This window comes from Pongo abelii, chromosome 7 (assembly GCF_028885655.2).
Source record: "Pongo abelii isolate AG06213 chromosome 7, NHGRI_mPonAbe1-v2.0_pri, whole genome shotgun sequence".
Taxonomy (NCBI): Eukaryota; Metazoa; Chordata; class Mammalia; order Primates; family Hominidae; genus Pongo; species Pongo abelii.
This window is the reverse complement of record NC_071992.2, coordinates 66,591,931-66,609,055: the sequence shown is the minus strand read 5'-3', so window position 1 is coordinate 66,609,055 and position 17,125 is coordinate 66,591,931. Positions and strand designations below refer to the sequence as shown.

The window sequence follows — 17,125 nt, the reverse complement described above, 5'->3', positions numbered from 1 at the left end:
ATCGCAAGTTCTTCACCAGGGAGGAATTTGGTTTGACCTTCTGGCCTCAGGCAAACTTTTGTCCTCCCTCAGGGATTGCTTGTGGACACCCCTGACTCTAGTCTAGACGGTCCTGCTTATTAGGTTCAGGTAATCTGAAACCCAGACACATGATGTGGACTGCAGAAAGTCTCAGATTCTAAGAAAAGACTTAATGCAAGTTGATTTGTTTAAGCTCAGAGAGGAACAGAAACAGAGAGAGGTGCAATTGGCAACAGTTAATATTTGGGGAAAAGAGTGATAGCTTCTATCTAAATGCTTGTGTTATTTTAAACCTCTCTCAAAATTGCACACTATTTTAATTTCTAGTGGTGAGTGACGCTTGCCTGGTACAATCCCATCTGCTTCCTTCTGCCTTCCAGAGCAGCTGCATGTTGCTACAGGAAATTACAAACCGAGCTGAATGGTTTCACTTTAAATTCATGACCACAAAACTGAAATGGGCCCTTATTGCTGCCCAGGAATCCTACTGTGTTTCTTTAGTAATATAATGCTCCCATTTCCCCAGACAGCTCTTTCAAACTTTTTTTCTTTTCTAATCTTTTACCCATAGTTGTTGCATTGAGACTAGAAGCCATGAAATCAGGCACCTTTCTACCTTTCACCACCAATCTGAACACCTAGCCCTGCCTTCCCCAACCCTTTCTCATTCAGTTACAGGAAAAGAAACGTTTTTCCTTGTTACGGGATGTATTATATCCCCTCACCCACCCCCAACATCCCCAATCACCAAATTCATATGTTGAAATTCTAAACTCCCAGTAACTCAGAATGGGGCTGTATTTGGAGACAGGGTCTTTAAAGATGTAAAGTTAAAATGAGGTCATGAGGGTAGGCTCTACTCCAATATGACTAGTGTCTTTACAAGAAGAGGAAATGTGGGCACAGACACACACAAAGGGGAGGCGATGTAAAGACCTGGGAGAAGACACCACCTACAAGTTGAGGGATGAAGCCTGCACAGATGCTTCCCTCGCAGCCCTCAGAAAGAACCAACCCCACCAACGCTTTGATCTTGGACCTTCAGCCTCCAGAACCATGAAACGGTTCTTTTTGTTATCCCTGTTACCCAGTTTGGGTACCTGATTATGACAGCTCCAGCAAAACTAACACACTCCTAACACCCAGGGACAATCTCATTATCTGTAGTTTGGTGCATCTCTCTACCTGTCTCCCCCAGACAGCGCCTTCTTCTGTCTACTGTCTCTTGAATCACCAGTCTCTTCCTGTCTCCAAGATTACTCCTTGCCAGTGTAGAAACCATCTCTTGATCCTTTGTCCAGTCACCACCGAAATGTTTTCTGTCTACACATACGCTGACTTGGCCTCCTCGGCTCACCTTTCCTCTGAGGAAATCCAGTCTAGCTCCAGCCTTGATCACACCATCCAGCCTTGCCAAGCTCATTGGCTTCCCTGTCACTCTGTGCAGGGAACTTCTCTGCCCTTATCTTGGGCAACCTTTCAGTAGCATCCAACACAGCTGCCCAGCCCTACTCCAGCAACACTCTCTCCCTTAGCTCCTGGGCTCTACCCTCTCTGGTTTTTTCCTCCTACCTGGTTGATCTCCCTTAATCTTCTTTGCCAGCTTTCTTCAGGATTAGACCCTTGGTGCTCTTTTCTTTCTACACATTCCTCATAGGTGGTTTCATCTTATCTTATGTCTTAAATATCAACTATGTCAGATGCCTTGTAAATTTATCATTTTAGCCCAGAACACTCCTCTGAAGTCCAGACTTACATGTTTGACTGCTTGCTTGACTTTTTTATTTAAATATCTCTGTAAACATTCAAATTGGAATGATTTTTTTTCCCTCTAAGCATACCCCTCTTTCCCAATCTTTCCCACCATCCTCCTAATATCTCAGGTCAAAGTCTAGTGATCTATCTTGATCCCTATCTTTTGTTACCCATTATATCCAACCAATCAGTAAATCCTGTCGATTTTCCCCTTAAAACATATCTGGAATCATCTACCACTCTCTCTCCCATTCACTGGTGTAGGTCACTTCTCATTATAGGGTTTGTAATCATGTCAACAACTTACCAACTGGTCTCCCCCTTACTCAAATCAGTTTTCACACAGAAACCAGAGTAAAATTCTTAGTACCTAAATTGGAGCATGTGTTAATTCCCTCCTTCAAATCCTCAAGCAGCTTCTGGTTGTACATAAATTGAAACCCCAGCTCAGCTGGGCGTGGTGGCTCACACCTATAATACCAACACTTTGGGAGGCCGAGGCGGGTGGATCACCTGAGGTCAGGAGTTCTAGACCAGCCTGGCCAACTTGGTGAAACCCCGTCTCTACTAAAAATACAAAAATTAGCCTGGCATGGTGGCACATACCTGTAATCCCAGCTACTCAGGAGGCTGAAGCAGAAGAATCCCTTGAACCTGGGAAGCGAAGGTTGCAATGAGCTGAGATTGCACCATTGCACTCCAGCCTGGGCGACAGAGCAAGACTCCATCTCATAAAAAAATTAAAAAAAAAGAAAAAAAAAAAAAACCCAGCTCACAGAACGCAATGCCAATGCCCATCTGGATGGCCTCTTTCCTTGGACCCCTTCAGCACTCCATGGCCACTCTGCATACTGCCAGCTTCTTTGCTTCTTGCAGGGCTGGGTTTATATGTTGCCGTCTAAGACAGGACTTCCCTGACTATCCTCCACAGCAGGTTTCCCTCTGTTTCTCTTTCCCAGTGCCCTGATTTCACTTTTTTCTTCATTGCATGTGTCACCATTTTTATTTTATTCATTTTGTTTATGTCATTGTATTTTTCACCATCTCCTCCACCACACTGTAAGTTACACAGACGTACGGACCATGTTTATCCAGTTTATCATTTTAACTCCAGCACCTGTCACAGAGTCTAGTGAGTAACAGGATCAATAAACATGAAGTCACAAAGGGCACATATTATAGAAAATGCACAAACAACTGTACTCTCAGCTCTCAGTTATTCCTAACTACAAAAACAAACAAACAAACAAAAACTAGGATTTTAGCCCCTAACCCCTGAAGCTTCAAATCTATAAAATGGTGACTCCAGTCACATCTTCAACACAGGCAGCACATCATTTACCATTTCCTGACTACCAGTGGGAGGTGTCACAGTGTACTAGGGTATAACAAAGTAGCAGAAAAGGCAAAAAGTCACCATATACCATTTTTTCAAGAATAATCAGCACCCTGGCCTGCATAAGATTAATGTTCCCTATAGCAATATCACACTTTGTATGAAAGAAGAGGCCACTTGGCCCCAAAGGTATTACGTAAATGCCTAATATCATGAAAACATGATTCACTTAGTTCAAAGAGGTAGAGAAATCCTAGGTAAATCAGTTGATTTGCTGTGTGGCATCCTGTCTAATGAGATAAAAGTCAAAGGTTAGTTTTACAATGAAAGCAAATCTTAGATTTCAAGAAATACCTGTGTTAGTCCAGATCTTTTTTATTTTATTTTATTTTATTTATTTTTGAAATGGAGTCTCAGTCTGTCTCCCAGGCTGGAGTGCAGTAGCGTGATCTCAGCTCACTGCAACCTCTGCCTCCCAGGTTCAAGTGATTCTCCTGCCTCAGCCTCCCAAGTAGCTGGGATTACAGGCATGCACCACCACGCCAGCTAATTTTTTGTATTTTTAGTAGAGATGGGGTTTCACCATGTTGGCAAGCCTGGTTTTGAACTACTGACCTCAAGTGATCCGCCTGCCTCAGCCTCCCAAAATGCTAGAATTACAGGCACCAGCCACCGTGCCTGGCCTTTTAAAATTTTTTTATTTTATTTTATTTTTCGAAGATGAGCCAGACTCAAGGCTTCAGCTTTGAATGCTTATCTGAGAGGTGCACAGCCAGAATGGTGAGGTGAGGAAAAGACAAAGTGAGGCAAAGGAACATGAGACAATACACTGTGTGGTACAACATGCCACAGTCATCTGCAAATTACAGACAGCCTTTTAACCAGCCTGTCCTGATGCAGGACTCTGGAGTAGTCCACAGCAGAATGAAAGGAGGGAGAGGTGTATTTGCCCAGCTCCTTCTGAGGTAGGAAGTGGGACTTGACTTTCGAGGCAGGGTTCAGACACAAGAACAGATTGAGAACTAGCCAAAAAAGGGAAAAGGTGAAGGCACTTCTTCTTAAGACACACCCACTGGTGTGCCATGTCAGTTTACCATTGCCATGGCAACACTCAGAAGTTACTGCCCCTTTCCCTGGCAAAGACCTGATGACCCAGAAATTACCACCCTTTTTCTAGAAATTTCTGCATAATTCTTCCCTTGGTTTGCATATAATTAAAAGTAGGTGTAAATATGCCTGCAGAACTGCCTCTGAGCTGTTACTCTGGGCACATTACCTATGGGGGAGCCCTGCTCTGCAAGGAGCAGTCCCTCTGCTACTGCTGTACACTGTTGCTTCAATAAAAGGTATTGTCTAACACCACTGGTTTGTCCTTGAATTTCTTCCTAGGTGAAGCTAAGTACCCTCCCAGGCTAAGCCCAAATCTGGGGGGCTCACCTGTCCCCCATCCTTTCTATGTTCCATTTAGAGGACTAACTCCTACACTTGTGAATTTTGTCATCTGGCCTCAAACTAACGCCCATATCACTTAATGTTCTGTCATCTGTTCGGAAAATGCAGAGGTGACTCAGCATAAGCAAGCCACCAGCTGAGAGACAAAGGAGATAGGGGTCAGGGGAATGCAGCAAGCCCATCTGCAATCTTAAATTGTCTCTCTAATTTCCTTAACTGGAGACAATCCTAGTTAAATTTTAGCACTTCCAGAATAAGTTACCTCCTTCTTTTAGGAAGTTCTAACTTATCTTCAGCCACATTCTGACTCCCAATGACGGTGTTGTTATGACTACCACTTACAGCGTTTTTATGGAGCACCAGGCAATGGACCGAGCACACTACAAATGTTATCTCATTTTTTTTTTTTTACAATAACCCTATGAAGTTAGTATGAGTTTCCTTAGAACAAAGATGAAGAAATGAAGGTTAAAGAAATTGACTACCATGTCCAAGCTCCCATAACTACTGAGGAGTGAGCTGGCGTGTGAGTTTGAGCTGCTGGACTCCAGGTTCAGGCTTAACCACCTTGGTGGACTGACCCCTTCACAACCCATTCATCAGGATTCTTCCTCCAGGTGATACAAAAGCTTAATCTCTCATCAAAGTATAATTCTTCAAGTACTAGAGGCTGCTGTCACACCCTAAGCCATGACTCCACTGTCCACTCTTTATTTATATTTGTCTTGGTCAAGCCACATCAGTCCTATAAAGGTTCTTGGAGATCATCTCTTTATACAGCCATTTCCTAACTTGGAGTGCAAATGAGGAGACTATAAAAAGACCTCCATTTTCCATTTTAATTTGATCTTTCTCCAAGTAACATCACACACACACACACACACACACACACACTCTCTCTCTCTCTCTCTCTCTCTCTCTCTCTCTTAAATCTTTTCTCACAGCATCTGGTACTAGAATCTGATATGAAGGAATTTACAGCTGCACTCCACAGCTTGTTTTTCACAACATTTAGGAGTGTTTTTGTTTTCCAGCAGAATTATCAAGTGTTACTATATTAAATGTATTTACAGTGTTTCTATTTTGTTTCCAGAAAATTATAATTTCTCAAGGACTTCGTGAAAATTAATTGCCAAAGCCTGGAAAAAGAAAACTAAGGCCAGGCATGGTGGTTCATGCCTGTAATACCAGCACTTTGGGAGGCTAAAGCAGGTGGATCACCTGGGGTCAGGAGTTCAAGACCAGCCTGACCAAAATGGTGAAACCCCATCTCTACTAAAAATAAAAAATAAAAAAATTAGCCAGGTGTGGTGGTGTGCACCTGTAATCCCAGCTGCTTGGGAGGCTGAGGAAAGAGAATCGTTTGAACCTGGGAGGCCGAGATCACAGAGAGGTGAGATCACACCATTACACTCCAGCCTGGGGGACAGAGCAAAACTCCGTCTCAAAAAAAAAAAAAAAAAAAAGAAAGAAAGAAAATTAATGCCAGAATAATATTTGCTGCTCTGTAATCTTTATTTCAAAAGTTCTAAATTCTATATGGTCATAATCCTCATCAATCAAATCTCTAATAGTTACAGAATATTAAATCACTTGAAGTAGAGATTATATTTTAGAATAGAGAAGTACAGAGAATAGTTGGGATACAGATTTGTACAAACTTTGCTTTGGATCATAGCTTTGCAACTTTTACTAGCTGAATGATCTTGGGAAAATTACTTCAATTATTTAAGCCTTGTTTCTGGTAAATTAAGGGTAATGGTTTCTATCTTAGAGGATATAAGGAAGCTTGACATAGGATAACAATAGTTTCAGACTCATCTTTTTTTTTTTTTCTTGAGATGGAGTCTCACTCTGTTGCCCATGCTGGAGTGCAGTGGCATGATCTCGGCTCACTGCAACCTCTGCCTCCCGGGTTCAAGTAATTCTTCTGTCTCAGCCTCCTGAGTAGCTGGGATTACAGGTGCCTGCCACCACGCCTGGTGACTCATCTTTAATAGTCAATAAATGGTCTGAGTATTTTTGACAATGGCTATTCTTACCATAAATTCATAACGTGGAAGGAAACAAGCTTTGTAGTCTTCAAGATAACTGATTAATATCTTTGCTTTATCACATTCAACCCTCAAACACTTTCCACCATACTTAGTGGCTCTATGCAGTTTTTTTTTTTTTTCAGGCAAATTAATGTCAATATCTCAATATGGCTGCATATTCAAAGATGGGAATACAAGTACAAAGAGAATACCTCGCAATATATTAATATATCAAAAAATACCCCACAATATATTAATTTTTAAAAAATTCTGAAATGAATACATTTGGGAAACAATGAATAGGCTAGTCCCTCTTGACAATCCACATGTTCAATGGAATAATAAAGACTCAGAAAATCCTTAAAGAATCTGTTTAACTTTGTTTTAACCTATGTTTTCTGAAATTGTTTGGTCACAATTTTTTTTTTTTTTTTACAGAACATCTAGTACTAACTTGCTGAACTCTAGTGTTACAGAGAACATGGTTTGGGAACACTTTATTAGAACATGTAAGATGATACTACTAAGGTACAAATCAGACAACTGCAAGCATGACCACAAGGGAGGAATTCTGGAAGAGTTGAGAATCATTATTTGGTGTGTGTTTCCCTGCTGTTAAGGAGCTCTGAGTTACAGAGTAATTATAAGGCAGTAGCACAGTTGCAGTTATCAAGGAAGTCATTTTCATTCAGATCATTGGTGTGAAGCGAAACATCACCTTTGTACATAAGGCAAAAAAAAGTGTACATTTCTATTGGCTCCGGTACTGTGAAAACAATCTGCTAATTTTGGTAGTGCCTATATTAGTATTGCTTTATTTTTACTAATATTGATTTAATTTGTGATTCTGTATTTCAAATACTGCGTTCCCTTTTAGAAAGTAAGCGGTCACACAGGGCAATTTTGTGAGTCTCCTAAAGACAGGTTCTGCTGGCCAGGCTCACGCCTGTAATCCCAGCACTTTGGGAGGCCAAGACGAGTGGATCATCTGAGGTCAGCCATTCGAGACCAGTCTGGCCAACATGGCAAAACCCCGTCTCTACTGAAAGTACAAAAATTAGCCGGGCATGATGGCGCAAGCCTGTAATTCCAGCTACTCAGGAGGCTGAGGTGGGAGAATCGCTTGAACCTGAGAATTGGAGGTCGCAGTGAGCCAAGATTTCACCACTGCACCCTTGCCTGGGTGACAGAGCAAGACTCTGTCAAAAAAAAAAAAAAAAAAAAAGATGGGTTCCGCTTTGAGGCTGAGCAGTGAGGATGCGAGGGCAGGGCCCACACTTGCAGCCACAGACACTCAGCTTCAGCTCTACTATTCGGCTTTGTGACTCGCAGGCTGTTGCAGCCTTTAGAGATCAGCGTCCTCTGTAAGCCTGGAGCAAGATTACTCATGCAGCAGCGTTTTCTATAGCGCTAAATTCTATGTACACATAGGTATTGGTATCAACGTTAGTGTGGTTAGAAAATGGGGAAGAAAGGTTTACAAATGTGTATGAGCAAAAAATGTCATGGCCACAAATTTGGTGGGGATTCTTTTCCTCATTGCTGATGTTTGTAAGTGGGGATTGCTGCTCCAATCCCCAAAAGAGAACTCTAACTGAGGAACAAGTTCAGCCTTGGGCACTGCTTTCCACGTATGAATTGATTTCTGTGAGCAGGGAGAAGCCGGTGTTTGACTTTCATCTGTTCCCTGATATCTACTGGTTACGATGCTCACCTGGACCTCGAGGCCTGGCTCTTTGCTGCCTGCTCTCATGGCTTCCTGCTCATCTCCTCCCCAAGGTGGTTTCATTGGGGAGGCTGGGAGTCATCCGGATGGTGGCAGGAGAAAGGGAGGGAAGCCTGCAGGCTGCGGGGAATAATTTTCGTTCAGAGGAGACATTATTAGAAACCTTATCTACTTGCCCCAAATCTAAGCCACATTCTCTGCCTCATAAAGATATCTTTGATATCCTTGCCTCCTCCTCATCCCCAACTGTGAGGAGTGTGAATGGCCTTTCAGAGAGAAACCCGACAATCAAGAGCATCACTTATCATAAAAACCAAGTGACAAGGCTGTAAAGAATGCAGCAGTCCGTACCAAGGGATTGCAAGGAAGTGGAAAATGTGGAAGCCTCATATACGCTGGTGGGAATGCAAATGGTGCAGCTGCTTTGGAAAAGAGTTTGACAATTTCTTAAAATGTTAAACATGAACTTACCATACAACACAACAATTTCACTGCTAGGAATCCACCCAAGAAAAGTAAAAGCATATGTCCATACAAAGATATATATGTGAGAGCCAGGTGCGGTGGCTCATGCTCATAATCCCAGCACTCTGGGAGGCTGACACGGGCGGATCACTTGAGGTCAGGCATTCAAGACCAGCCTGGCCAATATGGCAAAACCTCGTCTCTACTAAAAATACAAAAATTAGCCGGGTGTGGTGGTGGCACAAGCCTGTAGTCCTAGTTACTCAGGAGGCTGAGGCAGGAGAATCACCTGAACCCGGGTGAGCAGAGATCATGCCACTGCACTCCAGCCTGGACAACAGAGTGAGACTCCGTCTCAAAAAAAAATAAATAAAAATAAATAAATAAATAAATGAAGATACATATGTGAAAATTAATAGCATCCTTATTCATGATAGACCCAAACTGGAAACAATTTAAATGTATATCAAGCGGTGAGTGCATTACAAAATGTCTTAGGCTGGGTGCAGTGGCTCACTCCTGTAATCCCAACTTTGGGAGGACAAGGCAGGAAGGTTTCTTGAATCCAGGAGTTTGAGATCAGCCTAGGCAATGTAGTGAGACCCCATCTCTACAAAGAGAGAAAAAAAAAATACCTGGGTGTGGTGGCAAGCCCCTGTAGTCACAGCTACTCTAGAGGCTGAGGTGGGAGGATTGCTTGCACTTGGGAGGTCAAGTCTGCAGTGAGCCATGATTGTGCCACTGCACTCCAGCATGGGCAACAGAGTAAGATACCATCTTAAAAAAAAAAAAAAAAAAAAGTGTATATCCATAGAATAGAATACTATCAAGCAACAGAAAGCAATGGACTACTGATAGATGCAAAAATATGGCTGAACTTCAAAAATATTAGGCTACCTGGAAGAAACCAATAAAAAAGCCCACACATTATATGTCACCATTGATATAAAATATTCAGAAAAGACAAATTCTTGGAGCTGAAAAGCATATCAATGATGGCCAAAGGGTGAGAGTAGGGGTGGGAATTATCTTTCTGGGGAGATGGCAGTGTTCTAAAATTGGATTCTGGTGATAATTGCACAACTCTGTAGTATTTACGAAAAATCATTGAAGTGTACTTTTGCAGTGAGTGATGATTTTGCATGTCAGTTAAAATCTCAATAAAGGCGTTGAAAATTGACAAAGGCACATGATAGTTTCAAGATTGGTGTGCTTAATGTAATTATTGAAATGTAGGAATTTTATTTGAAAAAAATGTTTTCCACAGTATTATAGTTCTTTGGGGGTGATTATTGCCCTCTGCCATATGTTAATAATCATGCAAGAGTGTGTGTACAACTGAAAATTCTGCTGCAGTAAAGACTTTCAGGTGGGCCACTACCCTATCTGAGAAGGCCCAGGTGCACTTGTTACCTTACAACCTCTTTCAACAGCAATGCTTCTGGAAGGGTATTAAGTGTGGGTAAATATTTTTAAAGATTATCTCAGTTTTAAAATTTTTTTAAATTTTATTTTATTTTTAATTTTAATTAAAAACTTTAAATTTTTTGAGACAAGGGCTCATTCTGTCACCCAGACTAGAGCACAGTGGTGCAATCACAGCTCATGGCAGCCTTGACTGTCTGGGCTCAAGCCATCCTCCCACCTCAGCCTCTCTAGTAGCTGGGACTACAGGCACTTGTCATGACAGCTGGCTACTTGTTTAATTTTTATGTACAGACAGGGTCTCAATATGTCGTCCATGCTGGTCTCAAACTCCTGGACTCAAATAATCCCCCTGTCTCTGCCTCCCAAAGTGCTGAGATTACAGGCATGAGCCACTGCATCTGGCCAGGATTCTCTTAATTTTGATAAGATCCTTACAACTACTTAATATAGTCTCCATTACAGTGGGTTGTTTCTTGCTTTTCTCAGAGGCTGTATGTAAATTGTCACCTAATTCCCATTGCCCTAACATCCCTGCTAATACTGGCTACATGAAATCTAACTGGAAATATTTCCTTAAAATAACAATTTTGTATTCTACAATGCCTTCAAGAGTGGTGTATTAGATTTTCCGTGGTAGGTTTTTGTTTATAAAACCAAGTAAATGTTTATAAAGCTATACAGATGATCTGGTTCAGTGAACCATTAATTTATTAAATAATACTCTTAAAGTTTAAGGGTCATGCCCAACGAACTTATTTTCTCTGTGAGGCTTACTGGTAGGTTTAGGAACATTAATAATGTCAGAATTATTTTAACATTCTGTAGACTGCAATAGTTAACTATTAATTAAATTAAATTAATTTAATTAAATTCCACAGTGCTATAAGATAGATGATAGATAGATAGATAGATAGATAGATAGATAGATAGAAGATAGATAGATAGATAGATAGATAGATAGATAGTAGATAAACAGTTTGAATTAGATAGCCAGCACAAAATCTGGAAAGCAGTTATTTAGAGTTCAATGGTTATTTCTCTCATGCTCTGCAGCTGCAAGTTCAGACAGAAACCAATATTGTAGTTCCTACAATGAGTATGAAAATGGCCATCAGAATCAAGAGGTAGAACATTGATTTTTTTTATCAGCCGCTGATGATTATAGAACCAAACACCATGAAAAGAGAGATTCTATAATTTTTAAAACTATGTAGAAATGGGAGAGCAACATGGCCAAGTGAATCCTATAGCTCTGTACCTGGAGCAACTAGTAAAGTCTTAAAACTCTACCCCAGATGATCAGAAAAGTGAAAAATTATCCAGCAAGAACTTCCACTGTTAACCAATAATTGAGTTCCATAAAAACTCTGGTGAATTGAGGCAGAACAATGTGACTTTTACCCGCTTTTTTCCCTGTGATATTCCAAAAGATTAAAGACTATTCCCTATGTTGCTCAAGAAAATGACTTTACATACACAATAACATTACCAGATCCATTCAGGATTTTTTTTTATGGGATGTATTTATTTTTCCTCATGGCAAAATAAGGCCCAAGACTTAGAAATCTTCATAGCTGTTTTCTTCTTTCTTTTAAATTTTTAGTTGTGGTAAAATACATCTAAAGTAAAATTTTCCATCTTAATCATTTCTAAATGTACAATGCCATAGTGTTAACTATGTTCATATTGTGGTGCAACCAGTCTCCAGAGCTCCGTCATCATTTCCAAACTGAAACTCTGGACTCATTTCAACAGCTTCCCATTTTCCCTTCCCCCATCCCCTGGCAACCACCATTCCAGCGGACACCTTGTGTCTCTGTGAATTTGACTACTCTGGGTACCTTATGTAAATGGAATCATACAATATTTGTCTTTTTGCTTCTGACTCATTTCACTTATCATACTGTCCTCAAGGTTAACTCATGTTATAGTACATGTCAGACTTTCAGTTCTTTTCAATGCTGAATAATTTTCCATTGTTATGTATATATCGTATTTTGTTTATCTGTGCATCTGTCAATGGACATTGGATTGTTCCCACCTTCTGGCTACCGTGAATAATGCTATTATGAACACGGGTGTACAAAGGTCTCTTTGAAATACTGATTTCACTTCCTTTGGATATATATGCCCAGAAGTGGGACTGCTGGGTTACATGAGAATTCTATTTTTAATTTTTGGAGGAACTTTCATACCATTTTCCATAGGGGCTGTACCATTTTACCTTCTTGCCAACAGTGCACAAGTGTAACTGAAATAGGTTCATTGCCCCATGCACACAGCAAATAATAAGCGGAGACACCAGGTTGTAGCAGGGAAAGGGGTTTAATCATAGGGTCACTGAATGAGATGGGAAGAAACCTCAAATCTGTCTCCCTGAGGAGTTTGGGGGTAGCGGTTTTTAAGAGTGTTGGAATGGGCTGCAATGTGGAGATCACTGATTGGTTGGAAGAGTAGAGGGTGAAGTCACGGGATAGGGAGATGAAGAAGCTGTATTCTCATGCTGATCCCATTACTCTGTGGGAGTCTTCAAACTGGCTGCTGGAATTTGGGGTGTGCAAAACATCGTAAGTGATCCTTAAACAAAAGCCTAATGATTCTAATGTCAGAGATCCTATCTATAGGAACAATGCAGATGTACATGGTCAGCATCTACGGCTACATGACTTTTGACAACGAGGAAGTGGGCCCAAGTGCAGACTGATTAGTACTTAATTGGAGCTACTTCTGTCCAGAACCCAGCAGGCAATTCTTGTCAACACTGTGGGATGGTTTCACAAGGGTTCCAATTTCTCCACATCCTTGCCGACAGTTGCTATTTTCTGTTTTGTTTTACTCTTTTTTATATAGTAGCTACCTTAATGAAAGGAGGTGGTTTAATTGTGGTTTTAATTTGATTCGTGATACTGAACATTCTTTCGTGTTATTGTTGGATTTTGAAGCTAATTTCAAGTTGCAAAAACATCACAAATCCAGTTAGGGCCAATTATTTTGTCACTAGATCCCCATTAATCATGCTATTTGTCCAGCAGATTTCCTTTCCTTTGAAAGCATTTTCCAAAAATTATGACTCAGAACATCTACATATCTGCAACACAAAGACATTTCAAAGCCTTATGCTTTTAACAAGAAACAATGTATTTTAACAAATACATTGAGAATCTCAATATCTATATCCTTTGAAAACAAGAATCTATTACAAATAAGCTTGGCCTAACAGCTAGAGTTGGGAATGTCCCATTTTCACCCCAGGTTGGTGACTGCATTAGTTTGCTAGGGTTGCCATAACAAAGCAGTACAGATTGGGTGGCCTAAACAAGAAAAATGTATTTTCCAGTAATTCTGGGGGCTGGAAATCCAAGACGAAGTGTCATTGGGTTGGTTTCTCTGAGACCTCTCTCCTTGGCCCTCTTCTCTCTGTGTCTTCAAATGATTTCTTCCTCTGTGAGTATAAGTGGCCAAATTTCCTCTTCTTATAAGGGCATCAGTCATTTTGGATCAGGGCTCACACTAATGATCTCATTTAACCTTAACTACCTCTTTAAAACCCTATCTCCAAACATAGTCCCATTCTGAGGCACAAGAGGTTAGGACTTCAACATATGCATTTCAGAGGACACAAGTGGTTCCAAAACAACAGATGGGGCAGATGAGGATGAGGTGATGGCAGTACTGCTGGTAGGAACCAGCCGAGGCCAGACTCCAATTCTAGCAGGGTAGAAGGGTGCATGACAAGGCGTGTTATAGAAAGTCATGACACACTTACACAGACTGAATCTCACTCCTTGAGGATGTGTTGAATCATGAGAATAGTAACCTTGAAACTGCCTTTGAAAAATTATGACAGTAAGATAAATTGGACATAGTTGACTCCATCCTGCTCTGCCCTCCCAGCTGTCCTTGTCATTCCTGGATGCAGACCAAGCTAACTTTGGGAGGAATCTAGTTTATAGTTTAACCTGAAATAAAGGATGATAATAGTCCTTCCCAAAAACAAACCCCTCCTTGCTCAGGGACTGAAAACTGCCTTTGTAAGATTAATGAAGGGCTATAAGATTAGAGTTGTGGGAAAGGCATGAACTCTGCTAAAATGTAGACATAGTAATCTCTTACTGCCCAGGAGTCATGTGGCCAGGGGTCACAAGGTTTGTGACTTCTCCAATTGCTCCTATAGATAACATCACTATTGTAGAACCTAAGATTGATTTTTTGAGATGTTCTTCACACTGGCCCCACCTGGATTCATGACTCAGCTGGTCCTGTGGCCCCACCCAGAGGAAAACTCAGCACATCAGGACTGTTTTCCACACCCCTATGATTTCACCCCCACCCATCAGCAACACCCATTCCCTAGCTCCCTGCCCACCAAATTGTCCACAAAAATCCTGACCTTCAAGCCTTTGGGGAGACTGATTTGAGTGATAACTCCAGTTCTCCCACGTGGCTGGCCTCACATCAAACTCTTTCTTTACTGGAGTGCTGTGATCTCTGTGGATTGATCTTATCTGTGCAGTGTGTGGAAAGAACTCACCAGTTGATTACAACCTAAGTTCTATTATTGTACCAAAAATAGGGGCTAAAAATGATTTAATTAGGTTCAATGAAAAATCACAGCAGGCCAGACATGGTGGCTCACACCTGTAATCCCAGCACTTTGGGGGGCCAAGCGGGCGGATCACTTGAGGTCAGTAGTTTGAGACCAGCCTGGCCAACATGGCAAAACCCTGTCTCTACTAAAAATACAAAAATTAGCCAGGCATGGTGGCACATGCCTATAATCCCAGCTACTTGGAAGGCTGAGGCAGGAGAATTGCTTGAACCCAGAGGGCAGAGGTTGCAATGAGCTGAGATGGCACCACTGTACTCCAGCCTGGGTGACAGAGTGAAACTCTGTATCAAAAAAAAAAAAAACACACAAAAAAAACACAGTAGCGAGTTTGGCATTCCCCTCTGCAGATTTGCTGCTGCTGCTTTTCTCGCTCCATAATTCTTGTCTCTCTCATCAGTCTCTCGACCAGAACAAGATTAGCAGCACGCTCAGTCCCGCATTCTGGAAGTCTTCCTGCCCTTGGAAGCTGCCTCTAAAGACACAGAGGGCCCAGTTTGTAGGGACTTTCAGCTGGATCATATGTGATACAGATGAGTTCTTCCGATCCTAGCGCTCCAACCTGCAGAACAGCCACATCGTCTTTCACATGCATTCTGGTCTGTGGTTGGGAAAAAGGAGTCCGCAGCCACTGTGTGCAGAATGGGGTTCGTTGTAGGTAGCAGTGGCAGGTCTAGTAACACTTCTTCTCTGGCTGCTCCAGCACCATGGGGAGTTTAGAGCTGGGAAGGAGAAAACAGCAACACAAGAAAGAAGGTGGTAAGGAAATGAGAGAAGGTGGGCGCCAGCCAGCTCCCGGGATGTCTCCAGGCCACACAAAGAGCTTCCTCATCATGCCCTGCACACCGTCATCTCTGGGATGCAGCTGCCTCCCCCAGCGGCCATACAGGCAGTGCTCTCTGTGGACAGGCCATCCAGGGATGGGACAGTGGCTGGGGGGTAGGGGGATGTGGTAGGAAAGACCAGCTTCACTAGGAGGCTTTTGTCTGGGTTGGAAATTAGAAAGTGGTCCACAAAATCAAGAGAAAGTGTAATTTCTTGACAAACACATTTTGAGGTATTCTTGCAAGTGACTTTGATCCTCTGGGACATGGAAATGTTTAATTCCGAGAATCTGTGTTGACCTAAAAAAAAGAGAAACAGAGGCAAAATTAACAGAAATAGTTTATTTGGGCCAAGCTTGAGAACTGCAACCCAAGAGCATTATTCAAGTTGCCCCGAATATACACTCTGAGTAGCAGCAGTTACAAGTAGATTTTTAAAGGCAGAAAAGGGGGACAGGGACTGGACTCATACTAAGTGTTTGTCAGGAATTCACATTGGTTTACAGAAATGACATTAAATAGTGATTGGTTATACCTTGTTAAGGTACTGGGTATGGGTTATAGTGTCCAGTGAGGCATTATTAGGTTAATTGATAGCTACTTGTGGCAAGAGCGAGCAGGTTTTTTGTTTGTTTTTTTTTTATTTTTTGTAGAGACAGAGTTCTCACTTTGTTGCCCAGGCTGGTCTTGAACTCCTGGTCTCAAGTGATCCTCCTGTCCTGGCCTCCCAAAGTGTTGGGATTACAGGCACGAGCCACTGTGTCCACCCGCAAGCAATTTGAAGACGGGAATATGTAGCTCAGTGGGGAAGTAGGACATGATTGCTGTCTCATTATGTCTCTCTGGGCCTGATTGTTTAAAAGGACTTATAGTCCTCAGATAAAAGTTCTTATCTTATCTTTTCTCACCTGGTATCATAGGGAGAGGGGGAATGAGAAGAAGTTTTAAATCTCTGGGCCTGAAGGTTTAAAAGGACACGTAGTCCCCAGATTTATATCTCTGGGCCTGATTGTTTAAAAGGCCTCATAGTCTTCAGATAAAAGTTCTTACCTTTTTTTTTCTTTTTTTTTGAGATGGAGTCTCACTCTGTCACCCAGGCTGGAGTGCAGTGGCACAATCTTGGCTCACTGCAAGCTCTCTCTCCCAGGTTCAAGCGATTCTCCTGCCTCAGCCTCCCGAGTAGCTGGGACTACATGCACCCGCCACCATGCCCGGCTAATTTTTTGTATTTTTTAGTGGTTTAACGGGGTTTCACCATGTTAGCCAGGATGGTCTCAATGTTCTGACCTCATGATCCACCCACCTCAGCCTCCCAAAGTGCTGGGATTACAGGCGTGAGCCACTGCACCCGGTCACAAGTTCTTATCTTATCTTTTCTCACTTGGTATTATAGAAAGAAAGGGAATGAGAAGGGGTTTCAAAACCATGTCTATTTAAAAGCATGTCCTTTTAAAACCCCTTCTCATCCCCTCTCTC

General features: G+C 41.8%; 1 long non-coding RNA gene across 1 annotated transcript in view; it reads right to left on the bottom strand.

Annotated features, from left to right (window-relative positions):
• Nucleotides 1-11,625: 11,625 nt before the first annotated feature.
• LOC129061000 (uncharacterized) overlaps nucleotides 11,626-17,125 on the bottom strand; it is a 52,295-nt gene continuing 46,795 nt past the window's right edge. Inside the window, exon 4 of the long non-coding RNA XR_010141109.1 lies at nucleotides 11,626-15,949. This is a non-coding gene — a long non-coding RNA (uncharacterized LOC129061000). The remainder of the gene's footprint in view (nucleotides 15,950-17,125) is intronic.